At 35.6% G+C, this 27,681-nt stretch overlaps 1 non-coding gene across 1 annotated transcript; it reads left to right on the top strand.

Annotated features, from left to right (window-relative positions):
- Positions 1–13,846: 13,846 nt before the first annotated feature.
- LOC127116263 (small nucleolar RNA R71) lies at positions 13,847–13,953 on the top strand. The gene has a single exon (XR_007801224.1). It is a non-coding gene; the product is annotated as a small nucleolar RNA R71 (small nucleolar RNA).
- The last annotated feature ends 13,728 nt before the right edge of the window (positions 13,954–27,681 follow it).

Here is a 27,681-nt window from a genome sequence, read left to right as displayed (position 1 = left end):
TCGAAGGAATGGGAAATGTCAAAGTTAAAGTGAAGAATGGAAAAAATGTTCTGATCAAGGATGTTTGGTATGTTTCTGGCATGAAGAGAAATCTGATGAGTGTAAATCAGCTAATTGAGAAAGGTTTCTCAGTTACTTTGAAGGATAATCTCTTGAAGTTGTATGATTTTGATCAGAAGCTGATTATGCAATCTGAACAGCAAAGTAACAGGACATTCAAGGTGAATGTGGAAATAATTGAAACTAAATGCCTTAGCGCAGAAGGTGTTGAACATGATAGTGAGTTGTGGCAGAAGAGATTGAGGCATCTGAACTTCATAATCTTAGGCATATGAGTTCTAAGAAGATGGTACATGGCATTCCTAAGATTTTGAAGCCCGAGAAGTCATATGAGATATTCATGAAAGTCAAACAACCTAGATTTCCATTTGCATCAGAAGTGGACCAAAAAGCAAAACATGCTTTGTGAGTAGTGCATTCTGATGTATGTGGACCATTTGAAGTACCTTCACTTGGAGGAAACAAGTACTTTATATTATTTGTGGATGACTTCACAAGAATGACATAGGTAGAACTCATCAAGTTTAAGCATGAGGTGTTTGCTGAGTTTCAAAAGTTCAAGGTGAAGGCTGAAAATCAAAGTGGTCAGAAGTTGAAAATTCTCAGAACTGATGGTGGAGGCGAGTAAAACTCTACAAAGTTCAAGAAATGATATGAGGAGAATGGAATTGAGCATGGGGTTACTGCTCCATATACTCCTCAACACAATGGTCTTTCTAAAATAAGAAACAAAACTTTGATTGATATGATAAGGAGCATGCTGAAGGAGAAAAAGCTCCCTCACAGCTTGTGGGGAGAAGCTATTGCCACTGCAACATATGTGCTTAACATGTGTCCAACCAAGAAATTGAAGGAAATTGTTCCTTTTGAGAAGTGGGCGGGGGATAAGCAAAGTGTGAGCCATCTGAAGGTGTTTGGTTCTGTTTGTTATAAATATGTCCCAGATGCTAAGAGAAGGAAGTCTGATGATAGAAGAAGAGTCATGTTTATTGTAAGGTACCACGATACATGTGCTTATAAGCTCTATTGTCCTGTCACCGACAAAGTTGAATTCATCAGAGATGCCATTGTGAAAGAATCAGAAGCGTGGGATTGGAACAAGTCTCAATCCAACTATGGTGCAATGTTAACACCTGAGTTAACTTCTGAAGATATTTCAGCCTCTAAAGGAGAATCTGCCTCTGAACGAGATTCTGCCTCCAAAGATGAGTCAAAGTCTGAAGGTAACTCTGATGCTGAAGTTGAGTTTGAAGGCGAATTTGACTCTGAAGGTGAATCTGATTCTAATCCAGATTTTGATGATAATCCAGACTCTGATGGTATTCATGCTTCTGAAGGTAGTCTAGCATATAATAGTGTTCCAACATCTGAAAAAGATTCAGAACAAGTTCATAGGTCACAAAGAATCAAACAAATATATATTTTTTTACAGAGTTTGTCATGTTACAAGATAATGAAATAGAATGGGAAGTCATTAAGTGTGCCATGTTGCTAGACTATGAACCAATTAGTACTGAAGAAGCTCTCAAGAAGAAAGTGTGGCTGAAGGCCATGAAAGAAGAACTTGAGGCTATTGAAAGAAACAAGACTTAGTAGTTGACTGAGCTTCCAAAGAACAAGAAGTCCATTAGTGTGAGTTGAGTTTACAAGTTGAAACTGAAGTCAGATGGATCAATTGACAAACACAAAGCAAGTTTATTAGCTAGAAGATTTCTACAGAAATCTGGATTAGATTCCTTTGAGGTGTTTGCACCTGTAGCTAGACATGAAACAATCAGATTGGTCATTGCTATAGTTGCTAATAGAAATTGGCATATAATTCATTTAGATGTGAAATCTGCATTTTTGAGTGGTCCTTTACAAGAGGAAGTTTATGTGTCACAACTTCCTGGATTTGTGAAAAAGAATCAGGAAGGGATGGTGTATAAGTCGCATAAATCCTTGTATGGACTGAAACAAACTCCTAGAGATTGGAATCTGAAAATTGATTCATTTTTCAAGCTTCAAGGATTCAGAAAATGTGAGATGGAGTATGGTGTTTATGTTCAACATACATCTAATATCAATATGATTCTGTCGTGTCTCTATGTTGATGACATATTGCTAACAGAGAGTTGTTCATATGAGATAATTAAGTTCAAGAAGGTGATGATGAATGAGTTTGAGATGGCTGATCTATAAAATATGGTATATTTTTTAGGAATGAAGATTATGTACTATGATAAGGGTATAATCTTGCATCATCTAAACTATGAACTTGAGCTTCTAAAGAGTTTTGTGCTAAAAAATTGCAAGTATGCAATCACACATGTTGAAACAAATCACAAGTTGGATTATGATGTTGAGGGTGATGATGTAGATGTTATAAATTCCAAACAATTGGTTGACTGTCTGATATATTTGTGCAATACCAGACCTGACATCTGCTATGCAATTAGAATGATGAGTAGATTTATAAACAAACCAAATTGCTCACATTACCAAGTTGCTATCAGGATACTGAGGTATATGATCGCGACTTTATGAGTCGAATTGGGGTATTAACTGCAAGTGCACAGTTCTATCGCGTAGTTTTAAAAGATATCGATCCCACAGGGACTTATGAATCGATATACCGTTTTCTAAGGTTACTTCGTAAAGCTAAGGCGGATGATACTTTGATTGTTTGGGGGAAAAGTAAAACTAAAATTAGATCTAAGTTAAATATCAATTAAGCGGATATCGGTATGTAGTTCGTCGTAATTAGGGAATCAAATCTTCGTTGGTTTCTTGGTTTTAAAATAAATCTTTTCAGTAGACACTATTGATTAAAAATCTTATCTCAAACTCTCGCTCTGTTGAATAGACTATGAATTTATATTAACATAGCTGTCACTTATTAGTTAAGTCCAAAATCACTTTTTGAAAACAATAGAATCTATAGAAACTCTTTTTATTAAAATAATAATCGTTTAAACACCCTCGTCTCAAACTCTCGCTCTGTTGACTTAGATTATATAATTAAACTTAAATGCTTAACTCTCGTCCTCACATTCAACCTTTAAAAATACTTTTTGAAGAAAATTAGAATTTAATTAACTCTAAAAATTGCTTTCGCCCTGATTTAGAATTAATGTCCAATTTACACTGTCCAGTTAAAAACTCAAACTTTCGTTCTATTGATTTTAACTTCTTTATGTCTTTTACTCTCGTACAAAAACTTTGGGATTAACCCTGTAAATTGAGGCCATAAAAAGAGTGACTTTATTTTTAAATGAAATTAAACCAACTTAGTTTCGATTCCTTCATTCCGCTTACTTTACATACCGATATCTAATTTAATTAGTCGGACATGCTAAACAGGTCTAAACAATCATCATGCTTAAATAAAACCATCTCAGGCAAACAATATAAATAAACAGCAATACAGAGCATATATAAATTAAAACAATAAATTAAAGAACCTGAATAATTAATAGCAATCTTGAACACTCCACCACAGACTGGTTGGATTTGTTCTTGAACTCTTCAATCGGACAGGAAAATGAAAGGGAAAGAATAAAATACTATGATCTAACGTAAGGTTAGATCGAGTAAAAGATACACAATAGTTTCCGGTGTAGAGACTATTGTGTGAAAAATTAATTAAGTGCTTGAAAATTGACTGGAAAAGAAAAAGAAATAAAAGTTGCTATGGAGGTAGAATGCTGAAAAAAAATAGAAAGTAGTAAAAATAAAGCTATGCCAAAAACTGCAAAAAATTCTGAACACCATTAGGGTTCCATAATTGGTCCTATTTATACCAATCCAATAAGTGACCGTTTCCTTCAAAGCCCATTCCGTTTGCTTCAACGAGTCTACTAGTCAAGCGGAGGAAAAGGAGTAACGTGCCTTCTGTTACGCGTCAAACCCAAAAATATAGGAATGGGGGTGTGACGGTCGTCACACCTTGTGTTACGTTCGTAACACTTAGCGGGGGGGCGTGACGCTCGTCACGCCTTGTGTTGCGTTCGTCACAGGTTCAGCGCTCTTGGCTTGTAATTGTGGGCTGGGCTTTTGCTTTCCTCATCTTTTTGCACCCCTTTTCTTCTTTTTTCACTTTTGCTTCAAATAAATTACCTGAGATAAATAGAAGGAAAAATACCAAGTAATCTCGAATAAAATGAAATAAATCGAAACAAATAATAATATAATTTAATTAAATCGAGTCCAAAAATGTGATATTATTTCATGTTATCAAACTCCTCCATACTTAGACCTTTGCTTGTCCTCAAGCAAGATACAGTATAGAAATCATTTAAAAATTTAGCCAGACGAAATTTCAAAACACACATCAATTCGTACTAGGTTGCAAGTAAACCTTGTTTAGAAGTAACCTGGGTTTAATCTTGACATCAACAACTACCGTTACAACCTCAGATAACCTCACCTTATGCAAACCAGTTCGAGTCATGCTATTATAACTAGCCTAGTTCCTTTACTTTTATTTCACCCGTTTTCATTCTAGCGAAATCACATTAAGCCCTTTATCGTTTCGCGCACATAGTGGAGTGACCGGTTAGTGATTCTGATCCCCTTTTTAGCTTGAAGTTCTGGTACATAAGTTGGATAACTTCGTTATTTAGTCCATTGCAAATTGCGGGGGATCAGACCGTAGTCCGTCCTACCAAGTTCAGCACCAGATACCTGCTGAACCAACTCATAATGGATCTTTCGTATCATGCTTTTGTATGATCTGTAACCTTTAGATTAAATGATCTGGTAAGGATCACCTAACTTAATTAGTGCATTTCCTGATATATATATATATATATATATTTTTTTTGTTTTGGGAATCATTCACTTATATTCATCGGCTCTCCACGTAGTTTGCTATTAAGATGGTGCTGACTTCTTGTATAAACTACTCGGGGTTACTATAAAACTAAAAGTTCAAGGGATTGGTATAATAGGTATTTTTTCCTGATCTAACATGTTGAGGTTTGTTTAGAGTGATGGTATGGTAATAATTTAGTCTTAATTTTACTCAAGTTTTGTAAAATAAGCAACCTTTATATTTACTGAGTGTGTTGAATTTTTTTTTTTTGTTATGGCTCAAGAAAATTAAGGGGAATAAATAATAAGAAATTTTTCACACTAGGGACTTAACTTAAAATAAATATGTATTATATATATATATATATATATATATATATATATATATATATATATATATATATATATAATATATATATATATATATATATATATATATATATATATATATATATATATATATATATATATATATATATATATATATATATATATATATATATATATATATATATTTCTAAACAATAAGAAAGAGAAATAACAATGAAAGGGAAAGTAACATACTTGAAAAGGGAAGGTTGAAAGAACAAGGTTTTCCCCCCACACTTAACTGGAACATTGTCCCCAATGTTTCAAAGAAAACAAAAGAAATAGAAAAAAGAAAAAAGAAACTAAAGTCAATGCTGCCTGCCGCCTCTTGTTCTTGGATCTGGTGATCGTTGACGTACTTCTAAGTCGTCAAACCTGCTGAGCAACTCAGTGAACCGCTGGTCGGTTATGGCATTTCTCGCTTCCTGTTGTTGTTGTTGCATCTGGCGCATCATTTGCATCACTTCGAGATTCTGCGCTTGCATACCATCAATAGCATCCATGATGTCGTCGTTGGTTGCTGGCCTTCTTCGTCGACGTCGTCGTGAGGATGGTCCAGCTGCGTTATCGAAAGGGTTGAGCGGGACTGATTGTTGTGCAGGAACCTGATCGCCTTGCTCCATTTCTTCAAACTCGTCTGTAGGCGGGTTTGCGTGGGAAGGCTCGGTAGCTTCGGGAGCATTAAGGTCGTAGATGAAGCGGTTGGGGTTGGTGACATCTGTGAGGGCAATGTTGGGTAAAACAACGCTTGGGACTTCATGGTTACTCACCATAAGATAATACCTTCCGCCTATCCTGTTTTTGATTAGGCGGTTGGACCGACAATAGCTTATATCCATAAATAGGGGTGAGAGAGCTTGTAAATTTTGAAGTCGGTCCCCTAGATTTAAGCCAAGTGCTATTGTGGTTATTAATCCTCCAATCACGAAAGGTTGGCGGCCTCTAGCACATAGGGTGAGGATATGATGAAATAAGAAAGAAGCAACGTTTACCTTTGTATCCATTTCAAAGACGCAGTGGAGGAAGAATAATTCCTTGGCGTTGACTTTGTTGTTGTTCGGTCTTCCAAAAACTGTGTTTTGCAGGATGCAGATAAAGTACCGGATGGTTGGGTTATGTATATGGGAAGCAAGTAGTGCATCCCAATTATCGGTTTCCACACCGGATATTTTCCTAAAGAGGTCGAAGGCGTTTATTTGCCACTGGGAGTTCGGAGGGATTCTTGGGTGGACTCGGTCTCCTACAGGGAACTGTAGCATGGCACTCAGCTGATCCTGGGATAGTGAGTATTCGGTGTTGAACATGCGGAAGGTTGCGGTACCGGTTAAGTACTCGTCTTCTCCGGTGGGAGTGTTGTACGAATAAGAACTTAAAAATTCTAAGGTGAGAGATGGGTAGGTAGGTTGATTATGAATGCATAGAAAGGTTAAATCAGCAAGGCGGAACATCCATTGGATACCTTGAAGTAATCCTAATTCTTGTAAACAATTTAAATCAGGATACCTGGTAGATAGGACACCTCGCTGTTGGAAACGCTCGAACTGCTCCCTTTGATAATTATCATCTTCGGATCGGAAGATGATATTTCCGAATTCTTGGTTTCCCGCCATACTTATAAGTGGGTTGAAAGAAGTAGAAGGTAAGAAAATGAAATGTATTTTATAGAATGGTTTGTGGTGTATGAAGAAAGGTATGATGGGTATTTATAGGAAAAAATTTGGAAGTTGGAAAGGGAGTGGGTGAAAAATAAATAAATGTGGGTAAATGTGAGTAAATGGGTGAATGAATGGGGAAGGTAAAAAGTGGGGTGGTGTAACGGTCGTGTCTCCAACGGTTACTAACGTTCACCTAGTCTGAAGGTGTCACGCTCGTGACAGGGGTGTTACGGGCGTCACAGGCACTTGGTGTGACGACCGTGATGGCTAGTGTGACGCTCGTCACACAGTCAGCTTGCAACGGTCACTGCTTGCGTGGGTGCTTCATAATTTGTTTTTATTATTATATTTTATTTATTATATATATATATATTTTTTTTTTGCTTATGCTTATTTTATTTTTCTATTGTAATGCTTTTAAATTGTCTTGCATGCTATTCTACTATCATAATATATGTATTTCTTTAACAGGCATAGTAATTATTAGCATATAATGGATATCATTATTTGTAATAGAAATTGCATAGATCAAAATAAAATAAACCAACAATGCAATAGCTTCGTAAAATAATCATAATGTAACATTGGAAAACAAAAGCAAACATGCGAAAGAAAAACAAATACTAATATTAAAAATAATGTGAAACAAAATTAATAAATAGCCTAAACTAAAACTAAGTAACTAAGAAAAACAACTTCTAGCCACTTGCATGATCTCTGGCTGGAGGAGCAAAGGAGTTAACACGGTTTAGCAACTCGTGGAATTGATTTGTCATACTACTCATGTATCCCAGAAATTCTTGTCCCATGTTAGCTAACTCTTCTCCGAGGGCGTCTTGTTCTGACATCAAGGCTTGAATGATGGTGTTATAATTATCTCCGGGCATAAGATGTCTAGGATCGGGTATTGCCGACTCTTAGATCGGGATAGGTTGAGGAGGAGGGTCAATATCGTAATAACCAGATGGTGTCTGAGGGTCAGACTCAGTATAAGGGATCTGGTCGTCACAAATCTCATAGTCCTGGATGGATTCGGTAGATCTAGAAGGAGAGGGTATTCCGTTCAGGTTGTAGAGCCAGTTATTGCGGTTATGAACACTAGTCCTCGGACTAGGCAAGGTGAATAGGCAAAGAACTTGGTTGTTAATTATAAGCTCAAACTCTTCAGGCCCGAGGTTTGCTATAAACATAATTTTGAAGAGGAAAGGTATACTCATAGTCGCAATGCCACAGAAAGGGCTTAGGTCAAGCATAGGTTGACGTAATCCGATAGCATTACCAATCATGGTTATCAATCCGCCTATTTGAATTGGTGCTCGTTCATCTTGGATAAGGCGGTCAAAGTTTGCCAACATAAAAGTGGCACCATTCACATGACGGTTCTGGGAAGCACAAAACATGATGAAGAGTTCATCACGTGATACTGTAGTAATATTTGACTTCTTCCCAAAAAGGGTGTGGGCCAGAATCTTATGGAAATAACGAAAGGCCGGGTTATGTATGTTTCCAGAAAGAAACTCATGTTCCTCGGGGTCGTCATTTCCAGTCAAATTTCCCCAAAAATGTTCAAGTTCTCTATATTCAAAAAGGTCTTCTTGGCTCACTGTGAATGTATCAAAAGAGGTAGGGAAACCTAAAAGGTTGGTAAAATCTTGAATGTTAAATTGATACTCCATGTTGAACATTCTGAACTGAATGAAACCTCTGCTTATTCCTTTTCCATGGTTGGGTAGATAGATCAGGGAGCTAAGGAATTCTAGCGTTAGTCTTTGGTAAGTGACGAATTGTCTTCGGATAGGAGTGGTTTCCCACCCTATTTGACTCAGCAAATACAAGACACTCTCTCTTAGTCCAAGGGCAGTCATTGCCCAATCATCAGCATACAAACTAGGTAGCATCTCTCTCTCTGCTAGTTCCTCAAACTTTTATTTCTGAGCTTTCCCTCTGAATTTGATACCCATACGATCAATTTGTCCCATCAGGTTAGTGTTAGCTAGAGAAAAGAAAAACAAGAGTTTTAGTCAGGATTTGGCCAAATGCCGAAAGAAGAAAAGAAGAAAAATAACTTATAAGTTAAAATAAATTAAGAATGAATACTAAATAAAATTTAAAAGAATAATTAAAGAAGAAATAAAAAAAAATGAAAATATTTGTGGGTTGTCTCCCACGAAGCGCTTTGTTTAATGTCGCAAGCTCGACATAAAAACTATCAAATATAATCTATAACTTCTGGCGGCATTTCGTCTAAGTGCAGGACTTGTGAATCTTCATTGTTCTCTGCAAAATGATAATGTTTTAGACGCTGCCCGTTTACGATAAATGGTTCTATAGATTTGCCTTTAATTTCCACAGCTCCACTTGGAAAGACATTGGTGATTTGGAAAGGGCCTGACCATCTAGAACGTAGTTTTCCTGGGAATAACTTAAGTCTAGAGTTGAACAAAAGGACTATATCGCCTTGTTTGAAGATTTTTCTGGATATACGTTTATCATGCCATTTTTTCGTTCTTTCTTTGTAGATTCTGGCATTTTCGTAGGCGTCTTGTCGAAGTTCCTCCAATTCGTTTATGTCAAGAATTCGCTTTTCACCAGCGGCCTTATAGTTTAAATTTATATTTTTAATAGCCCATTAGGCCTTATGTTCTAATTCTACTGGGAGGTGGCAAGATTTTCCATAAATAAGCTTAAATGGGGTTGTCCCTATGGGAGTTTTGTAAGCGGTTCGATATGCCCATAAAGCTTCTGGTAGTTTCGATGACCAGTCTTTCCTTGAGGTGGCTACTGTTTTTTCCAATATTTGTTTGATTTCTCTGTTAGACACCTCCACTTGTCCACTGGTTTGAGGATGGTAAGGTGTCACTACTCTATGTCTTACACCATACTTAAAAAGTAGTTTTTCGAGTATCTTAGATATGAAATGCGATCCACCATCGCTGACTACTATTCTTGGGACACCAAATCTCGGAAATATTATATTCTTAAAGAGTCTAGTTACTACTCGTGTGTCGTTTGTTGGAGAAGCTATAACTTCAATCCATTTTGATACGTAGTCAACCTCTACGAGTATGTACTTGTTACCGAAAGAAGGTGGAAAAGGTCCCATGAAATCTATTCCCCACACGTCGAAAATCTCTACTTCCAAAATGCCCTTTTGTGGCATCTCGTCACGTCTAGATATGTTTCCTGTGCGTTGACATCTATCACATTTCTTGATAGCCGCATGCACATCCTTCCATATGTTTGGCCAATAAAGACCGGCTTGTAGGATTTTGGAGCAGGTCTTGGATGTACTTGCATGTCCACCATAAGGAGCGGAGTGACAGTGTTGGATTATATTTTCTATCTCTTCTTCAGGTATACACCGACGGAAAATACCATCGGGGCCTCTTTTGAAAAGTAAAGGGTCATCCCAGTAATAATGTTTTATGTCATGGAAGAATCGTTTCTTTTGTTGGTAAGCTAAATTAGGTGGAACTATTCTGGCAGCTAAATAATTGACGAAGTCAGCGTACCATGGTGTAACACATATAGCCAAGGTGGTCTCTACCTGTTTATCAGCTTTATTTCCTTCCAAAGTAGCTATAAGTTTATCGTACGAGAAATCATCGTTGATCGATGTTCCTTCCGGTTCCAGGTTTTCGAGTCTAGAGAGGTGATCTGCTACTACGTTTTCAGTTCCTTTTTTATCTTTGATTTCCAGATCGAATTCTTGTAGCAACAAGATCCACCTTAGGAGTCTAGGTTTAGCATCCTTTTTTGTTAAGAGGTACTTAATGGCGGCGTGGTCGGTGTAAACAATTATTTTAGCTCTGACCAACTAAGAACGAAATTTATCTAGTGCAAATACTACTGCTAAAAGTTCTTTCTCGGTCGTGGCGTAATTCATTTGTGCTTCATCTAGAGTTCTACTTGCGTAATATATGACGTGAAGTTTTTTATCCTTTCGTTGTCCTAAAACAGCGCCTACGACGTAATCACTTGCGTCACACATTATTTCGAATGGTTCATTCCAATCCGGGGTCTGCATTATTGGTGCGGAAATCAATGCTTGTTTAAGCGTTTGAAATGCTTCTAAACATTTATTGTCAAAGATGAATTCAACATCTTTCATTAATAATCCGGTCAAAGGTTTAGTTATTTTAAAGAAATCTTTAATGAATCGTCGATAAAAACCGGCGTGTCCTAAGAAGCTTCGTACTTCTCTCACAGTTTTCGGAGGTTGGAGGTTTTCGATTACTTCTATTTTGGCTTTGTATACTTCAATTCCTCTATTTGATATGATGTGTCCTAAAACAATTCCTTCTTGTACCATAAAGTGACATTTTTCCCAATTAAGTACTAGGTTTACTTTTACACATCGCTCTAGAACTCTTTCTAGGTTTTCAAGACATTCTTCAAAGCTTTGTCCGCATACGGAAAAATCGTCCATAAATACTTCCATGATATTTTCGAGAAAATCGACGAATATTGCCATCATGCACCTTTGAAAGGTTGCGGGAGCATTTCACAAGCCAAACGGCATTCGTCGATAAGCGAAGGTACCAAAAGGACATGTGAATGTTGTCTTTTCTTGGTCATCAGGGTGAATTGGTATTTGAAAGAAGCCTGAATAACCGTCTAGATAGCAGAAATGAGAATGTTTTGCTAATCGTTCTAACATCTGGTCTATGAATGGTAAAGGGAAATGATCTTTTCGGGTTGCTTTGTTTAGTTTCCTATAGTCAATGCACATTCTCCATCCCGATTCGATTCGTTTGGTTATAGTTTCTCCTTTTTCATTTTCAATAACTGTTATACCTCCTTTCTTTGGTACTACGTGTACAGGACTAACCCATTTGCTATCAGATATAGGATATATGATACCTGCTTCTAATAACTTTGTTACTTCCTTCTTCACTACCTCACTCAGGATCGGGTTTAGTCTCCTCTGATGTTCCCTAGAGGTTTTACAGTCTTCTTCTAGCATGATGCGATGCATACAAATAGAAGGACTTATCCCTTTAAGATCGGTGATGTTGTATCCTAGTGCGGTTGGATATTTTCTTAAGATATGTAGGAGTTTTTCGGTTTCGAGTTTTCCTAGGTCTGCATTAACTATTACTGGTCGTTCAAGTTCTAAGTCTAGGAATTCATATCTCAGATTTTTGGGAAGTGTTTTCAGGTCGAGGGTTGGTTTCTTAAGGCATTGCGTAGGGTCCGGTGTTATTGCTAAACATTGGTTAAGTTTGTCTTCTACACGATAGTCAGACAATTTGTCATTTTCTAACTCTGTTTCTTTTATGCATTCATCGATGATATCCATGAAGTAACATGTGTCTTCTATTGCAGGTGCTTTCAAAAATTGGGAGAGAATGAACTCAATTTTCTCTTCTCCTACTTCGAAAGTGAGTCGTCCTCGTTTTACGTCTATGATAGCACCGACGATTGCTAAGAATGGTCTTCCCAATATAATGGGTGTAACTTCATCTTCTCTAATGTCCATAATTATAAAATCGGTTGGAATGTAGAATTGACCTATGCGCACGAGAACATTTTCAAGAATCCCTACAGGATATCTAACAGAACGATCTGCTAGTTGCACAGACATTTTAGTTGGTCTTAATTCTCCCATTTCCAGTTTCTTGCATATGGATAAAGGCATAACACTGATACCGGCCCCTAAATCGCATAAGGCTTTATCTATGACAAATTTTCCTATGTGACAGGGTATAGAGAAACTACCAGGATCCTTAAGTTTTGGAGGCATATTCTGGATTATGGCGCTACATTCAGCAGTGAGTGTAATGGTTTCGCTATCTTCAAGTTTCCTTTTATTAGAAAGAATTTCTTTTAAGAACTTAGCATACGAGGGCATCTGCGTAATAGCTTCTGTAAACGGAATTGTGACGTTTAATTGTTTCAGTAAGTCAACAAATTTTTTAAATTAACCCGCGTCTTTGGTTTTAATAAGCCTTTGAGGGTAAGGGATAGGTGGTTTATAAGGTGGTGGAGGTACATAAGGTTCTTTTTTTTCTACGGTTTCCTTATTACTCTCTTCCTTTTCCTTAGGTTTACTTTCTTCCTCAGCTGACTTTTTAGAGTTTTGGTTTTCCATCCTTGGATCAGACGGTCCTTCTACTTCCGTTCCACTTCTTAATATGATTGCATGAGCGTGGCTTTTCGGGTTAGGTTGGGGCTGTCCAGGAAATGTACCAGTTGGGGCAGCAGTAGGCGCTTGTTGTTGAGCTACTTGTGAGATTTGTGTTTCCAGCATTTTGTTATGGGTAGCCAGGGCATCTACTTTACTTGCTAGTTGTTTAATTTGTTCGCTAGTGTGTACATTCTGGTTTAAGAAATCTTTATTGGTTTGCTGTTGAGAAGCTATGAAGTTCTCCATCATGATTTCCAAGTTGGATTTCCTAGGAACGTTATTGTTAGGTGTAGATGGGATCGGCTTTTGATATCCCAGAGGTATAGCTGGGGCTTGATTGGGAGCTTGTCCTGGTGCGTATAAAGCATTATTACTCTTATATGAAAAATTAGGATGGTTCTTCCAGTTAGAGTTATAGGTATGCGAGTAGGGATTTCCTTGAGCATAATTCACTTGTTCTTCTTGGATTCCTGTTAGGAGTTGACAATCTGCAGGAGTGTGACCTTGGATTCCACAGACTTCGCAATTTTGAGTTGCGGCAACCACGGTAACTGGAGGTGATACATTCAAACTTTCAATTTTCTGGGCAAGAGCTTCCACTTTTGCATTAACATGATCAAGGCTACTTATCTCGTACATGCCACTTTTCGTTTGAGGTTTTTCTACCATTGTACGGTCGCTTCCCCACTGATAATGGTTTTGGGCCATGCTTTCGATAAGTTGATAAGCATCGGCATAAGGTTTATCCATAAGCGCACCACCTGCGGCGGCGTCTATTGTTAATCTTGTGTTGTACAAGAGACCATTATAGAAGGTATGAATTACTAACCAGTCCTCTAAACCATGGTGTGGACAAAGTCTCATCATGTCTTTGTATCTTTCCCATGCTTCGAAAAGAGACTTGTTATCTTTCTGTTTAAATCCATTTATCTGGGCTCTCAACATAGCTGTTTTGCTTAGAGGAAAATATCGGGCAAGAAAGACTTTCTTCAACTCGCTCCATGTGGTGACTGAGTTGGAAGGAAGAGACTGAAGCCATCTTCTAGCTTTATCTCTTAACGAGAAAGGAAAGAGACGAAGTCGAATTGCCTCTGAAGTGACACCATTAGCTTTAACAGTATCAGCGTATTGGACAAATACGGATAAAGGAAGGTTTGGATCCTCGGTAGGATTTCCAGAGAATTGATTTTGTTGCACTGCCTGTAGCAGCGAAGGCTTAAGTTCGAAGTTGTTTGCTTCGATTGCGGGTGGAGCAATACTCGAATGCGGCTCATCTTGCGATGGAGCGGCGTAATCTCGAAGAGCACGAGCTGGTTCTGCCATCTCGGGTATCGGTGAAGGAAGAAGATTTTTGAGGTCGGGCACTTCGATAGGAGGGAGATTGTTTGCAGCACGATATTCCCGAATTCGTCGTAAGACTCGGAGATATAGTTCAATGTCGTTGATTCGTAAGTAAAACGGCTCGCCTTGTGAGCGAGTGTGTGGCATACAAATCAACGAAAGGAAAAAAAGGAAAAAATTAAAAATAAATGCCTTAGTCTCTACAGCGTAACAGAAGAGTTACGATATCGACTAAATAAAAGTCCCCGGCAACGGCGCCAAAAACTTGATCGCGACTTTATGAGTCGAATTGGGGTATTAACTGCAAGTGCACAATTCTATCCCGTAGTTTTAAAAGATATCGATCCCACAGGGACTTATGAATCGATATACCGTTTTCTAAGGTTACTTCGTAAAGCTAAGGCGGATGATACTTTGATTGTTCGGGGAAAAAGTAAAACTAAAATTAGATCTAAGTTAAATATCAATTAAGCGGATATCGGTATGTAGTTCGTCGTAATTAGGGAATCAAATCTTCGTTGGTTTCTTGGTTTTAAAATAAATCTTTTCAGTAGACACTATTGATTAAAAATCTTATCTCAAACTCTCGCTCTGTTGAATAGACTATGACTTTATATTAACGTAGCTGTCACTTATTAGTTAAGTCCAAAATCACTTTTTGAAAACAATAGAATCTATAGAAACTCTTTTTATTAAAATAATAATCGTTTAAACACCCTCGTCTTAAACTCTCTCTCTGTTGACTTAGATTATATAATTAAACTTAAATGCTTAACTCTCGTCCTCACATTCAACCTTAAAAATACTTTTTGAAGAAGATTAGAATTTAATTAACTCTAAAAATTGCTTTCGCCCTGATTTAGAATTAATGTCCAATTTACACTGTCCAGTTAAAAACTCAAACTTTCGTTCTATTGATTTTAACTTCTTTATGTCTTTTACTCTCGTACAAAAACTTTGGGATTAACCCTGTAAATTGAGGCCATAAAAAGAGTGACTTTATTTTTAAATGAAATTAAACCAACTTAGTTTCGATTCCTTCATTCCGCTTACTTTACATACCGATATCTAATTTAATTAGCCGGACATGCTAAACAGGTCTAAACAATCATCATGCTTAAATAAAACCATCTCAGGCAAACAATATAAATAAATAGCAATACAGAGCATATATAAATTAAAACAATAAATTAAAGAACCTGAATAATTAATAGCAATCTTGAACACTCCACCACAGACCGGTTGGATTTGTTCTTGAACTCTTCAATCGGACAGGAAAATAAAAGCGAAAGAATAAAATACTATGATCTAACGTAAGGTTAGATCCAGTAAAAGATACACAATAGTTTCCGGTGTAGAGACTATTGTGTGAAAAATTAATTAAGTGCTTGAAAATTGACTGGAAAAGAAAAAGAAATAAAAGTTGCTATGGAGGTAGAATGTTGAAAAAAAAATAGAAAGTAGTAAAAATAAAGCTATGCCAAAAACTGCAAAAAATTATGAACTCCTTTAGGGTTCCATAATTGGTCCTATTTATACCAATCCAATAAGTGACCGTTTCCTTCAAAGCCCATTCCGTTTGCTTCAACGAGTCTACTGGTCAAGCGGAGGAAAAGGAGTAACGTGCCTTCTGTTACGCGTCAAACCCAAAAATATAGGAATGGGGGTGTGACGGTCGTCACACCTTGTGTTACGTTCGTAACACTTAGCGGGGGGGGGGGGGGGGGGGGGGGGTGACGCTCGTCACGCCTTGTGTTGCGTTCGTCACAGGTTCAACGCTCTTGGCTTGTAATTGTGGGTTGGGCTTTTGCTTTCCTCATCTTTTTGCACCCCTTTTCTTCTTTTTTCACTTTTGCTTCAAATAAATTACCTGAGATAAATAGAAGGAAAAATACCAAGTAATCTCGAATAAAATGAAATAAATCGAAACAAATAATAATATAATTTAATTAAATCGAGTCCAAAAATGTGATATTATTTCATGTTATCAGTATATTAAAGGGACACTGAAGTATGGATATTTGTTCCCTTCTCGTGCTGAATCTGATTTAGAGCTGATATGCTATTCAAACTCTGATTAGTATGGAGATAAAATTTGACAGAAGAAGTACTTCTGAATATTTCTTCAAGTATCTGGGAGGTACCATTTCTTGGTGCTCCAAGAAGCAACCTGTGGTTGCATTGTCAATCTGTGAAGCTGAGTAGATTGTGGGTGCTTTGTTTGCGTGTCAAGCTGTTTGGATTCTGAACTTATTGCAGGATTTGAAGATCAGGGTGAGAAAGCCTGTGAGATTGATGATTGGCAACAAATCATCTATAAGCCTTGTCAAGAATCCAGTGTTACATGGAAGAAGCAAATACATTGACACGAAGTTCCATTTTCTGCGCAATCAGGTTTAGAATGGAGTACTTGAAGTTGCTAATTGTAGCACTCAGAAGCAACTTGCAAATGTGCTGACCAAAACTATCATGACTGAACACTTTATCCATTTGAGGGATGAAATTAATGTTGTTAATTTTAATTAACTAAATATGATTTAAGAGATGATGTTAGTTGTAATTCAGATTCAGTTTCATTTGTATTTAATTTAGTTTGCATTTGAGTTTCATTTAGTAGATTCTGATAGTATATAAATTGAGTTTAATTTCAGTTATAATAGAATCTGAATGTAACTGTTTTCATTATGAGTAAAAAAATTAGTTATATATTTTTTCTTTCTCTCTTTCATCATATTATTCATCTTCAACTTTATACACCAACATATATGATATGATGTGTTGAAATACATCCAAAATTTAATTTTTATAATTTATTATTTCAAATTTTAAAATTTAAATCATTTTTAACATTTACTTTAGCGTGTCTGAATTTTAAAATACGGATTTAAAAATAATTTTAAAATTTATCTAGAATGTGTAAGTAATAAACAATTTGTTTTTCTTAGTAAATATAAATTGATTTGATCATGATTCAATCATGTTAGAACTATTGAGTGTACCTCCACGCCTGCTCCCAGCTACTAACATCCGTATTCCTAGAAACAACTTTCACATCTAAAATGAGTTTCTTGTTTTGTTGAGACATATACCCAATTCTATTAAGTTTGTGTAAATAAAAACATTCCTTGTAAGAATATATTTCAAAATGACGTTGGAACAGTTTGAACATGATCAAAGTCATTGAGAAATTGAGGACATAACCAGCTAAGCCATGTGCCAAGTTTCAATTGAAAAGCCAGAGTTAACTTAAATGAATTTTTGTCCTCAACAACACACAAAAACATATAAAATTCATATAACCAAATTATGAGTTACAGATCAACATCATAGGCATTGAATTTCAAATCAATCATAAAAATTAAATAGGTATATATTACTTATAACATAAAAATACAAAATTCAAAGGACCCACGTATGATATTTGCCACCTATGGAATAAGTTCATTGCCAACTGTCATTTCCCCCCACAAAAGTTTTGTTCCTTTTATATCCTTATAGAATCCCACATAATTACTATCATCACACCTACATTTTGAAAAATCTATACATATAGAATTGGGAATTTACCGTTATGTCCTTGAAATTTTGGTTATAATGCTTTAATTCTATATATTTTTAACCTATACATATAGAATTGTGAATTTACTTTTATGTCCTTGAGATTTTGGTTATAATTTATTTTTGAAAAAGATGGCCTAAACCCAACCGGAAACATAAACTCAACAAAACTAACATTGGAACAACTCTTGTGATTACATCAGAAAGAACTAATTACATCATAAAATACGAAATTTCTTTCTCAAAGACCATATCTTCTCCACTTTCAACACCAAACTTTGCTAATGCGTTCGCACATAAATTTGCTTCCCTATAAGTATGAACCACCTTCACTTCTTCGAACATCTTCATGAGATGTAGAATTTGTTTGACCAACGAGTATCGATCCATATTCGTTGCTTGGCGTGACTTTAGCATTTCGATAGTTATAATTGAATTCACGTTCAATTCCACTCTCGAAAATCCTAAATCATTAGCAAGAGATAATCCCTCGTAGATTCCCCAAAGCTCGACCCTTCTTGCACTACAATTTCCTATAAACTTTGAAAAATCACCCATGCACTCGCCATGCATACCTCAAATGATACCTTCGCAACCTGATGTCCTTCCTATAAAATAAGCTCCATCCATATTAAGTTTCACCCAATCTCCCTCGGAAGACTTCCAACCAACCATGATAACATATTTCTCCATGGTATAGAATATCTCGTTATTCTTCATAGCTTCATCATACTCATTTATTCTGCTTGAACATGAATTGCCAGGAAAAGAGGGCTATTGTAATTACCACCGTGCATCTCCTTATTCCTCCACAACCGTAAGCTAACTACTACGTAAAAGTCATTCCACAACGGTTGGGAAAAGGGATACCACCACGTCTGACCAATCGTTGTGAGGTAATGGGTGGTTGTATGTATGATGATCTCCACCATTGTCGTGCGACCATGATTATAAGCTATGTACCATCTAAGAGAGTTTCATTCTTATCCTCTTCATGTGAGAAAGCAACTAAAAAGTAATCATTTCCCAAATCAAATATGCTAATCACGCCTCTCCTCACCCACATTTGTTTCAATCTAGTTTTCAGCGTCTTGTATCTTATCCTTCCATATAATAGTTTAACTAAGACACCTCTTCTCCATGGTCGATGAATGAGTTTCTCCTCATAATTTGATAAGAAAAAGGTTGGATAGTCATAATATCCCACATTTATTTCCTCAACCCTTACTAATATGATTCCCTCGGGAGCTTTTGTTTCCTCCTCATCATATCCATCTCCCCCTCAACCTGACTCATAACTTCTTTTCCCAAGACTGAGTATATGTAAGACTTGATTACATCAGTCAACCTCACATATTCCCTTTTGTTTTTTCTTTCCTGTTGACATCTCCATGGCGATACTTCCATTATTATGATCAAAGCCTATTTTTTCATAAACTTTCAACATAGTTAATAAAGAAGAGGGTTCTGAATTTCCTTCCTTGACCCATTTATTACTCCTCACTTTCAAATCAACTTCCACCATTTGTTTTGTTTGGTTTTCTGGAGTAAACACTAGTGGTGGCCATTGCATCTCCTTTTGCTTTTTCATAATCTTTTGATTCTACTAAAAATAATTTTAATTCATAATTTAATTAAAAGATAAATAAATTTAAATAAAAAATGTTACACTTAGAATTTGAACACATGTATTTCCAAATTATTCATCTTTAAGTGAAATTCATTAATTACTCAAGCTCAACCAGCTAATTAGTTTTATTTTTGAATAATCGCTAAAGAAATATATTGATAATGGTCACAATATTCTATTTTGTGAATCTTAATAGTTTGATTTAAATCGAATATGTTTTTATAATCTATTTTATCAAGCTAATAATCGTTATTTAAGATTAAACGATTGAGGTGATATGAGTGTTTGAATGCAAAATTGTTCTAGATTGTTCACTACATTCACGATGGAAGGCCCAATTTTTTAGATTAGTTAGTTTAATCAAGTTTTTACTAGATAAATCTAGTGGTTAGTTTGCAATTAGTTTTACTCACACTAACTACTTTTCATTTTCCCCATATGTTTTCCTTTTGAATTGCTTGTGTAAAATGGAGTTTCCCTCCATTTTCCGAACTAAGAGTTCAATAATGAAGCTCATTCCCTCTTCCAATGCTTAACTAATTTCTTGAATAACAATAGTTCAATATGGTATCTTGTTCCATTTTGATCCTTCTTTCGTTGTTCCATTGCTGATACTTCATATGTTCTTCATCCATGCCTCTTTGTGTTCAATCCTCTTGATTCAATCTTGGATCAATCTTAAACATACTTTGTTCATCCCAGTTATGGACCTATTTCTGTTTTTGTTTCTTCGAAACTCACTAGTTCGAGTTATCACTCTTGGGCTCAATACATGCGGAGAACACTCTCTAGAAAATTGAAACTTGAATTCCTCAATGGAAGCACTCATGTTCCTACTTATAGATGTGATCATTCCTTTTGTCTTGGAATCGCTACAATATGTTAGTTCATTCATGGATTATGAACTATGTATTGGATTCAATTGCGCAGTCCATCATTTTCATGAAGAATGTTGTTGGTGTTTGAAGCAATCTTAAAGAATGTTTCTCCCAAGATGATCACATCTGCACCTCTGAGTTTCAACAGGAGATTTATAATCTAAAACAAGATGCAAAATCGGTAAATGAATTCTTCTGTGATTTAAAGATTCTTTTGGGAGGAATTAGACATGTATTTGCCTTTACCTATGTGCACCTGTCGAATTAAATGTTCTTGTGAAGCTATGAGTAGTTCTAGATCCAACCACAAACTATTGAATAACGTTTCTTAACCGGTTTAAATGATAATTTTGTTGTTGTTAAGTCTCACATCCTGTTTATGGATCTTTTACCTCCATTTATTTGGTATTCTATCCAGTAACTGATAGATGTAATTCCTATTCTTCTCCCTGGCAGTCTATCCTTGATATGTTCATCCTAACTGATGACGAATATTCTTCCTTTTGAGTCTATCCTTGATATGTTCATCTTAACCGATGATGGATTTTCTCCTCTCTTTGGTCTTCTGCCCAGTAACCGGTAGTTGTAAATCCTATTTGATCTTTTTCCCCAGCAGGTTATTCTTACCCAGTAACCAGTAACGAATATACCTCTTTTTCCTCAGCGAGTCATCCTTGATATGTTTACCCTAACCGGTAACGGATGTCCCTCTGTTAGAGTATATTATCTTCCTACCCAGTAACCGGTAATAAATAATGTATTTCTTGTACTCCTGTGTTAAAGTTCATTCTTCCCCAGTTGAGTTTGATTCAGGTATTTCATCTTTGTTCTGATCTACCCGTTTCCCATACAAATTTTACCTTTTCCCCAACCGGGTTCTTCCATTGATTTATTTTTATGGAAATTCCCCTCGTGTCTCCATCAGTTTTTAAGAGGTAGCCTGGCCTACGCACAACTCTTATCCCCCCAGAGTCTCTTTCTCCCTAGTGAGTGTTTCTTACGGAATGCAGTATACTCCTGAGGACTTTCAGTCTCTCCGGATTCTTTTCTTTTGTGGCAACATATTCCCCATAAAGATTATTTTAACATTCATATCATATGCATCATGAGGTCTCTTAGGGACAAAAATTTGTTTCTATATATTGTTATTTAAGTCCATTCTACTGAGTTGATATGAAGATTTTAACCTTCACATCCTTAGTTATAATGTCCTTAAATAAGGGCAGCTGTAAGACCCCAATTTTAACCCTAAGATCCCTCATGCCATCTCATCATACGCACTGGCTTTGGGATCATACCTTGACATCCTCCTTATACCTCATTCATTGGGTTTGCATTGGGAGAGATCACCAAGCATATTTGATGGTATCATACTTTTTTTCCCATCATTTACTAACCAAAATACCAAAAATATGTCAATATATAGTTTACTTCTTTTGTAGGTAGTGTATGCATCCACCTATGCTTCATCAAGCTCATATCTAGGGTTTGAGACCCTCAATGCAAGGAGACTAATCAAGAGATGGTGCAAATTGGTTCTATACATCATATATGGGTCCCCATGATCTTCACATATCATTTTGATCAAGAATTCATCAAGAGTTTGAAGCTTGTTTGCCTTGGAAGCCCTAATTCATCTGGGTATCTTGTGTGACTTCCTCAACAAGTTTCTTCATCATTTGATCAAATATTTATAGGTATACTTCATATTAAATCATATTACACATATATGATCTTCCATGAGTTCCAAATGCCAATAGAATGTCAACTTTGCAAGATGGTTCATGGTGGTTGACTAGAGAAAGTCAACTGGTCAAAACCAGGGTTCCCTAGACCCTATCTCCTACAATTTTTATCATATGAAAATCATTTAAATAGAAAAGTTACTCCTTATGACATTAAAAACAAATTTCATGTTTAATTTAAATGCTAGTTTTTCTTGGAAAGTCATTTTTTTATGGTGAAAGATCATATGTCATTTTGTCTGAACCCTAGTTAGGAGGTCAACTTCTAAGGACTATAACTTGCTCAATTTTAATGATATGAAATCCATTCAAGTTCCATGATCAAATTAAAGATGTCCTTTCTAAATTTTATTCTTGGAAGAAGTTCAAATTCAACTTGAAAATGCATGTGCCAAGAGGAAACATTATAAGTCATTTTAGGCCATTACCATTGAATAAGTGATTTTCCTCAACTTCTAAAATATATAACTCCTTCATGAAAAATCCAAATGAGGTCAAATTTGTGACCAAATTTAAGAGTTTTAAAAGATATACAACTTTTATTAATAAACTTTTCCCATTTTGAAGCCCATGGCAAAAGTTAGTCAAGGTGGAAGAAGTGAACATTTGACTTGGTACTTAGAAAATTTTCAAATATGTTTGGTTTTCCAAACTTCCACCTCAAAATTAATCATGATCTAAGCTTCAAATGGAAAAGTTTATAAAATGAAAGTTGTTCCCCTTGATCTCACCTTTCCAAAAAGACCAAGATCATCTTATTTGGCCAAGAAATGAAGGACTTGCGCATGGGTTCTTTTCAAAGGATCATTTGGATGGATTTCACATTCACTTTTCAATCTCCATTGCATGAGTACATGACATGATTTCAGCATTGCACATTGGTGATTTTGGACCTGATGTCATCATTTGATGGGCCTATTACACGCCTAAGCAAGCATGCAATGAAATTGCTAAATTTGGCAAATTTTGGAAGTGTGTGAAAATGAATTTCAATGCCTATAAATACAACCCTTTTGGCTAAGAATTAAGGACCTCTGGCCCAAGCTTCGAACCTGCAATCCAAATCCTCACCATTAAAGGATAATCTTGAAGGTTTTCATTTGAAAGTCGAGCTTCAAATCTCATTCTGTTTTGAGATTGAAACTCCAAGAGTCCAAACTTTTCTTTGATCCAATTCATCTCCTACAAGCTTATGAAGTCAAGCCAAGGATAATTGGAAGCAAGATCAAGCAAGTTTGAAGCTCACTCAAAGGTGATTTTCCAGAATTTTCATCTCTTCGATTCTCTCTCAATTCTTCACTATTCTTTGTGATTTTTGGTTGGCCGAAGTCCTACCAATGTAGGTAACAAGATTGAGTTACTTTGAGGTCAAATCGAAGCAACTCAATTCATGATCCTCAAAATTCAAATCCCTGTATCTTTTTATATACTTGGAATTGGAGAAAATTGAGGCCAGATTCGTGATCTTGAGCATTTTCTCTTTGAAATAGTGTCATTGTTTTTCATTTTTCATTGAGTTGAAGGTGGACCAGTCCCGTGAGGTCCACCGGAGAAGATGACTGGAGCCCTAGTTCCGGTGGTGTGTTGGCGTGTCCAGAACCATTTGATCATCATCTCGTGTTTTAATCTCAGCCTCTCTTTTTAATTACCAAATGTGTGGCGCAGTTGACTAAGGTGTTTGTGGAACACGCGCGTTTGGCCATCAGATCTGCCACCTCAATTAATGAGGGAGATCTGATGGCCCTTATTTTTTTTGTATTTTCTGAATTTCCATTTAATCCACTTATTTTATTTAATTCATAGAAATTTCACTTTTAATCCAAAAAATATCGGACTTTCACCAAAAATCTTTAAATATTTTTCTCTTTCATATTCTGAATTAAAATTATTTTTTGGATTAATTTTGATATTTTTCATGAATTAAATGTTTTTGTGCATATTTTTAATTGTTTAAAAATACTTCTGACTTTTCAAAAATCATGAATTTTTTTGTCTAAGGTCCTTTGACCTTGTTTGACCTAGGATAAATCACTTGACCATTTATTTGTTGTTTTGAAGAGATTTTAGGTTTTGACCAAATTAAATTGTATTTTACTTCATTTTTAATTAGATTTTTAGTTGATTAATTGTGTAAAAATTATGTTGAGCCATTTTTATGGTCTTGTGATGTTTGACTATTTGTTTGGGCCTTGGTCAAAGTTGATTTGAGTTTTGTTGGATTAAAACCATTGGATTTAGGGGATTGATGAAATGTACATTTCATCTCCCAAAATGAGTGAATGGTTCTAATTTGATAAAATTTCTCCCATGACCAATTTGTGTTTCTCTCATTCCCTTCCCTCTTCATCTTCATCCATATTCTTTCCCATTCCCTCTTTTGACCAATGAAATCTCTAATTAAGACTAATTGGTTCATCAATGACCTTGTGTCAGATGAACCAATACAAGTATGACTGAGATAAGTCCATCCCTCTTGATCTTTTCTTTTAGTGTGTGGTATGTTTTAGGAGTTTGATTCATTACTAAATCTCTAACATGCATTAACACCTAAATTTTTTATTGTTCGACCTCAAATAGTTGTGACTTCTATATAAGTCCAATTACGATTGCTTAACATAGAGCTAAATTTGACCCTAAAGGCATATCATTCTAGTAAGTGAGATTGTAAGTCTCCCATCCTTCATGGTATTGTGTGGAAACTTGACCTTTTTTCCTTCCCATGGAAGATGTCTTGGTTCAAGGATCCATGCTTGTGAATGGATGGTTGAGTGCTCTCCAAAGAATGACTTAATCAATTAAAAGACATCTCTAACACTTGACTAACCTTTGACTAACATTTGACTAACTCTTGTTAATATTGCTTTACTTTCAAGTCATTTACTTTATGAAATTTAAATTTCAGTCATTTACCACTCATTGCCATTTACATTTCATTTAACTTGTTTATGTTTATGCCATTTTCACTTTGCTCATTTGGGTTATATCTTATGATTGTATATATTGTTTGTGTATTTTGATATTGTTTGTGGTCTTAGGACCTTAAAACACTTAATAAACAACAAAAACCCTAAAAAATACTAGGTGGATTGTTGATCTTGATCTGAACTTTTAGACTTAGGATTAGGCAACATTCCCTGTGCAAAAAGGACTTGGCCAATGCCAACATTCTGAGACCAAGTTATTATGAAACAAACCTTCATCTGATGCAAGCCTTGGACTATGTTTGAATTCATCTGTTACTTTGTCTTAGCGCTAATTGTTATTTTGATCTTATGTCTGATGCTTTGTTCTGAGTTGATCAAGGAATATTGCATCTGGTACATGGGAAGACAAAGAAGACTGCTAGCTATGGGATTTGCTTGCTTGGATGTGACTATCTTTATTTAATGCCTTGATCTTTTTGATGTTTGGATATTGCTAATTGCTTGTTGAGTATTGCTTGATTCAAAGTCCGAAAGGAAAGTGAGTTTTCTATATGACATTCTTGTCTGTTGGATTGCATCCCATTGGTCAGATCTTTTCAACTCTTAACTTTTTAATTTTATGCTTAGGGCAGCCTCTTCATCTTCTCTCACTTCTTAAATTTCAAAATCTCTCCCCTTTTTCAAAAACTTTCTTTGCTTGTGATTTCAAACTTAGACCTTATTTCAAATAGAAACTTTGGCCTTATGCCAATGGATTTTCAAACTTTTTTTCTTAAATGAAATTTGTAAATGAACTTAATCATATTGACTTAAAATTTCAAAAGACAAAAAGAACTAACAACTTGATTCAAAATTTTGGCTCATTGTGCCCTTTTTATTCAAACTTTTGTTAAAAGCAATTCATCAACTTTGAAATTGTTACCACGAACTACGAGGTTTTGATCCCTCATTTTTATGTTGGTACGTAGGCACAAGTCCGAATGTCTTGTCCAACACAAAAATATAATCAATGAATTCTTTTCTCATCCCCACATTCTATTTTTTCTCAAACATCTTTTATACCGAAAACACCTACGCACTTAAAAAAGGGCTCCCTAGGAGTACCTAAGATACTTTGGGTGCTAACACCTTTCCTCTGTGTAACCAACCCCCTTACCTGTAATCTCTGGCATTTTATTAGTTTTGATTTGAAAACTTCTTATCTTTGGTTTTTTTCCGTACTTTTCCCCTTTCCTTTGGAAATAATAAAAGCGCGGCAGCGACTCTGGTTTTATTGACGTTAAGCTTATCCATAGCTTGATGGTCATGAATTTACCGCTACAACTTGATACAACTACAATTAACATTAATAAGTTACTTTCATATTTTCTTAACCAACGTTAAATATTTTAAACAAGAATTACTAGAGAAAAGATTACGTTAAGAAAGTAACCATGAAATATTTTTCTGCTCTTGCTTTCATTACCATTGTTTTCAATATGTTAAATTTAAATTTCAGCACTTTGAATTCAAGATGGATAGTTGTGACATTCACGTTTTGATTGGTTAGTGAGAGTTTTCCGCTGATCATTAATGTTTCATGTAGATCGATGATTTGACAATGTCTTTACCATCATTACTTTATAAATTAACGGCAAATGTTCACAAGTTAATTTTTTCATCAAATTAATCATAAAGAAATAAAGAAATAAATAAAATGCTACTTTACTCCTCGATTTTCAACAAAACCGAGGTAATATGTCATAAAAAAATTAAAAAAAAATTAAAAGGTGATAAAATATAGTTGTTGGGATTCGAAGACATGTCCTCTAAATACTTTATCCCCCAGTTTTCAGCAAAATCGAGGTGATAAGTCATAAAAGAATTTTAAAAATTAAAACGTGATAAAATGCAGTCGTTGGGATTCGAAAATGTGTCATCTAAATACTTTATTCCTCGGTTTCCAGCAAACTGAAAAATAAAATGTCATAAAAAATTTAAAAAATAAATTAAAATATGCTAATATATAGTTGTTCGGATTCGAATTGGTGTCCTCTAAATAATTTACCCATCGGATTGCAGCTAAACCGATGAAATATATGGTATTTTAAAAAAATTAAAATGTGACTCGTCTAACCTCCATTGCATTTCCCAATGTTAAATATGATTGACCCGCATGAGACGACATATTTCACGAGGACGGTTTTAACCACTCACACTATATAAAGTTTAACCGGCGCCATTTCAGACATTCTCTCATTTGCACACTCATATTATTTTTTTTTATTCACTAACTTGAACTTTAAAATATTAATCTTATAAATTTACCACCACTCCACCGTACCAAAAGTTCACATCATCGCATCAAGACACTATTCCATCCGATTTCTACGGATTAAAGATTCCAGTTAAAAAATAATAATGATATTGAATTCGAAAAAGTGAAGTCCTGTCTTTGACATTAGGTTTTGATCAAACAACTAAATTACATGACTGTGAATGCATGGAGAATAATCCGAACCTCATAGAATCCATGTCATATCTTTGACATGTCATAGTAGTTGCATATAGGGTGACAGGATAGGGCATTAAAGTAATTTGACCAACACAGCAAAGTT

This window comes from Lathyrus oleraceus, chromosome 1 (genome assembly GCF_024323335.1).
Source record: "Lathyrus oleraceus cultivar Zhongwan6 chromosome 1, CAAS_Psat_ZW6_1.0, whole genome shotgun sequence".
NCBI lineage: Eukaryota > Viridiplantae > Streptophyta > Magnoliopsida > Fabales > Fabaceae > Lathyrus > Lathyrus oleraceus.
This window is presented reverse-complemented; position numbering and strand designations above follow the sequence as displayed.